Raw genomic sequence first — 5201 nt, 5'->3', positions numbered from 1 at the left:
TCCATAATAGTAAAATATTTAATTTAGTATATTTATTCTTAAAAATAAGATATGTGCTTAATTGCACATTGAGAGAAACATAAGGTGCCGATTTGCTACATTTATAAATTAAGGAGATTAATTGCACATAGTATCAAACTTATGGGGGTGATTTGCTATATTTCCCATTAATAGCGCTAAAAGAATAATTTTTAAATAAAATTGGACCGTCTCATGATGTGGGACTGTCATAAATTCTAGAATTTGTGGAAACACCAAAATGGTATTTTATAGAGAATTTTATGGAGTAATACACTACAATCCATCCCGTTATTGGTTTGCCTTTATTTTTGGCACAAAGAGAAAGAAGATCAGAACGCACCATCCGTAGGAAGTGGTATTAGATGACAAGTGGACCTATGTTACTTCGACACTTCATATGAGCTCACGTACCCGTGTCCGACACTCGATCCTTGGACATTGGTATGACACTCTGGGACACTTCTTCTTACACCAAAAACTTGACAAATTTTCATAAAATAACATTGTCCGACACTTGGATGGATACGCACCCGTTTCCGACCCTTCAAGCCGAGTCGGAGTAACATAGAAGTGGACAATAGTTCATATCAAATTACTCATCAAAAAACATCAAATCATGTCCTTTTTCGAGATTTGGTATCAAGTTTGAAAACAAGATTATTTTAAGGAAAAATTACAAATAACCCTCACGTATTTACGCTTTTTTATAAATTATCAGCACGTATTTACGTTTTTACAAATAACACCCAAACTTCAATGTATATTCCCCAATCACCACCTTATTTTAACCCAAGTATCATTTTCTTATTTTCCGACTTGTTACGTGACGATTTATGCGAAATTTCAAGACTACCCTATTAACTTACCTCGACTGTCATTAACATAACATTTGCTGCTGCTGTGGACTGTATCCAACGCAACATTCATGTGAACGGTATAAAATCCGTGTTTGACTTTTCAAAGATACTTGTGAGTGAATATGGTAAATTATACGGAGAGGACTAGAAGAATGAATACTATATTATACTCCCTCCTATTCTTAATAACCCTTCCCTTTTATAGAGGGCACGAGAATTAAGGGAGGGGAGTATTATGTAGTAAAGTATTGTAGTGGGGTAGGAGATTGATGAGAGGGAAGATATTGTGTGATTAAAATAAATATTGTTGTGGGGTAAGGTGATTAAAATAAGATAAAGTATGAGTATTGTGGGGTATTGTTGTGGGGTGGGGTGGGGTGATTAAAATAAGTGTAAAAATTTGCCAAATAAGGAAATAAGGAGAGTATTGTGAATAGACGAAAAAGGAAATAGGGAGAGTTCTTTAGAATAGGAGGAGTATATATATATATATATATATATATATATATATATATATATATATATATATATATATATATACATATATATATATATATATATATATATATATATATATATATATATATACATATATATATATACATATATATATATACATATATGTATATATATATATAGAAATTGAATCGTGTGAGGCACCTTTCTTAGGGTGAGGCAGCTGTACCCATCCTAAACCGTCGGATATAATAACTATAGATTCACCAGATGATGCCACGTGTCCCCTATATTATCCACCAAATGCACAGCTTACATTTCATTTACTCGACTCATTTCACTGAGTCTCCTTCTCTCTTCAACTCAACTCCATCATCTTCTTCTCGTCATTCGCCATTAACGACGAACGAAACCGCCTTCTCAATTTCAATCATTTGAATTTTCTCCATCTTAATTTCTAGGGTTTCCGATTCTCTTCAATCTACAATTATTTTCCCCCAATTTTCACTCAATTTTCACAATTCAAGATGCCGAGCCCTAAGAAACGATTAGATAACAAAGGATTCTTCGCTTCTGTATCTTCTATTCTCTCTATGTTTAGTAATGCCATGCATAGATCTCATTTATCGTATAATTTCTCCTTTTCCTTTTCGGTTTCGTCGAAATCGTTGTCGATTTGTTCAATTATTAGCTGAAGTGCTGGAATTTTTCATTGTTGTTACTGATTTTGAATGGACTTGAGCTTAATTATTTATCGTTGTAGCCTAATTTGTCGTGTTGGAAGTCATTTTTACTGATTTGTCGCTGTAATTTTCTGCATGTTGTTTGATCATATGGAGCTAGTTACGTTTTACTCGAATTAGACAGAAATCGGTTGTCGATTTTTTTAAACTTTAATTTGCATTTTTTGTTGATTGATCTTAGTGAATCTTTGTAATTTTCTCGTAATTACAGATTTTTAATGAATTTGAGCTTAAGTATTGATCTCTGTAGTCGTATTTGTCGCTTAATTGCTGTTGTAGGAAAATTTTAATGTCAATTGATTAGCATTCTTTGTCAAATCATACTAGTTGAAGTGCTAGAGATTAAGATTTGTTCAAGTTTGATTTGCATTTTTACGGATTTTGGATGAATTTGGGCCTAATCATCCATTGACGATTTCAGGATATTTTTAATGGCGATTAGTTTGCATGTTTTTTTGTCAAATCATATTAGTTGAAGTCTTAGAGATTGAGATTTGTTTAAGTTTGATTTGCATTTTTTAAATCATCGTAGTTATATGCTGAATTCGTTGTTAATTACTGATTTTTGTTGAATTTTAAGTTAGTTATCCTTCAATGTAAGTACTCTATCATATGCATTTTTTTATGCTTCCTTTTTTCTCTCTTGATATGTTCTATATGTTCTTCTCTCTTGCGTTGGCGTATGATTCACAAGTTGAAGATAAGAGGCTTCCAAATGATTCAAGAATACCTTTTGAGTATTGCTACGAGATGAAGTTAGTTTCTAGCTTCAAATTTCTAGTTTCTAGTTGTTAAGTTAGATCGTGAATTGTGCTATTTTTCTTATTGCTTACTTTTATTAGTTTTTTTACACCATCAAGCAGTCCGGATGCAAATACTAGTTCAATACCTAGTGTGAGTCTTGCTATGGATGGAGGAAGTCGATTTTACTGATTTACGATCCTATCATAGTCATCTCGACTCGGTAAGAGCCTTATTTCACCCTAAACATTATATCAACATTCAAGTTCCGAACAAATTCTAAACTATGAAAATATACTCAAGTTGTCTTTTAAGCTACTCCCGATTTTTCCAATTTAAATTTGTTGAATGCGATAGAACTTGTATCTTTGTCTTGTCTTTGTTTATCGAGAGTCTGAGTGAATAATATTAGACGTAAGTCATTTACTTGTGACTGATATGTTTGATACTTTTATACTGACACTTAAACATCACTAGAGTGGTCAGTATATGGAACGATTGAAAGAGTAAAATGATTATAGATATAAGAGATCATAGTTTAGTCAGCTCCTTACCCATTTGGTTTATTGCTTGAGTTAATTCTCAATTGCCTACGCTTAATAGTAAGTTGCCTGGATTGGCTCCCTCGTTTATTCACGCTTTTCCCCGGTTTTTTATGCTTTTGAAATTTACGGTCGTTGTAAGTGTGTAACCCCGTATTTTTCACTGTAAAAATTAGGCAGAATACAAAAAAAGGAAAATTGATTTAAGGTGTCCAAGAACCCCATATCTTTTACACCAATTTAGCGGCAATGATATGATGCAAATAATCTGTCCTTTTTTTATTTTTGGCAGCCAATCTTTGTCCTTTAGAGTTTAGATATCTTAGTTCGGCTGTATTTCAGTGTAAAACATCAGCTAGCTAATGTGAATTTCCAAATTTTGACGGACTGCAGCTTTTTTCCTGAGCCTAATGCCTCTGTCGTTTCTAATATTTACGCAGAAAACTTCATGAAATATAAGGATCAACTCCAGCTTCCTTGTAATTGCTTGCTTCAATGTCGGCAAATGAATGCCTTAATATTGAATACCAACCAATCATCTTCCGCCTTATTTTACGTAGTTTATGAATACCAACCAATTTTAGGTAAACACAAAAAATATATTGAGACTAAAGCCATGAATATTTCCTAAATTACTGGAACTTGTCGAAAGAAAATGAAATTAAAAATAGGAAAACACTTGATTCTCATCATTTAACAACATCATCATAATCCTCAAGGAAATAATCTTCATTCTCTATTCTCTGATCATCTTCTTCATCTTTAGACAGCACTCTAATTAAATTAAATTCCTAGCAATGCCCTTTTCAGGTTTGCACCTCCATGTTTTTTCGAAATATTTATAGTATTTTGTTTTAGAATTTATTAATGTAATAACACATTTACATACTACTCTTCCTCTGTTGTACAATTGCTGGCTAGTTTTATGCATTTACATGCGCATCCATCCTGTTACGTATTTCATTTACAATCCATCCATCCTGTTACGTATTTCATTTACACTGCAGTTTTTTTCCTGAGCCTAATGCCTCTGTCGTTTCTAATATTTACGCAGAAAACTTCATGACTGGCTACCGCATAGTATTTGACAGAGAGAAATTGGTGTTGGGGGTGGCTGGATTCCAACTGTAAGACACCATTTGTGTCTACATTTTATCTCACGTAGTAATACCTTGTCTTGATTGTTTAACAAAATACATTCTCTTCTTTTTTTCAGGCTATGACATTCAGGTTCTTAGCACTTCTCGGGGAGGTAACACCACCGTGGTCTCTCCCCGCAGATTCTTTGCACAACCCGAAAATAATACTGCGGACGGGGCTCGTAACTCATTGGCGTCACTGAAACATGTACCAACCTTCACTCGTGATACACGGAAATATATATTTAATCCTAGCATTCATTGTTGCTAGCTGTTACGTACTAACAAATATTACTTGTTTCTTTGTTTCAGATACTCAAGGAACCTTCTTGGCTATGGTTTCTCTGGGACAATAGAAGGTAATATTGTGAAATTTGGCTCATTCCTCCAACAAATATTACTTCTTTCTCTGGGACAAGAATATTGGAGCTAAAATAGAAGGTATTATGAAATTTGGTCACAAAATGGTCGAAATCACCTATTTTGCTCTTTTTATTATTTTGTGAATCATAGACCTTGTTTCGTGAATCCTAGGCCTTATATTGTGAAACTTGGTCATAAATGGTCAAAATCGCCTATTTTCCTCTTTTTCTTATTTTGTGAATCATATACCTTATTTTGTGAATCTTAGAGCTTGTTTTGTGAAACTAGAAGGTAATATTGTGAAATTTGGTCATAAAATGGTCGAAATCACCTATTTTG

At 33.3% G+C, this 5201-nt stretch overlaps 1 long non-coding RNA gene across 1 annotated transcript; it reads left to right on the top strand.

The window, feature by feature from the left end:
* The first annotated feature begins 2758 nt into the window (after nt 1-2758).
* On the top strand, nt 2759-4702 carry LOC141621821 (uncharacterized). Its single transcript, XR_012532704.1, has 5 exons — nt 2759-2832; nt 2938-3041; nt 3176-3232; nt 4415-4487; nt 4577-4702. It is a non-coding gene; the product is annotated as an uncharacterized LOC141621821 (long non-coding RNA).
* The last annotated feature ends 499 nt before the right edge of the window (nt 4703-5201 follow it).

The sequence above is a fragment of the Silene latifolia genome, chromosome X, assembly GCF_048544455.1.
Source record: "Silene latifolia isolate original U9 population chromosome X, ASM4854445v1, whole genome shotgun sequence".
Classification (NCBI taxonomy): domain Eukaryota; kingdom Viridiplantae; phylum Streptophyta; class Magnoliopsida; order Caryophyllales; family Caryophyllaceae; genus Silene; species Silene latifolia.
The sequence above is the reverse complement of the archived record's forward strand: the minus strand, read 5'-3'. Positions and strand labels throughout refer to the sequence as shown.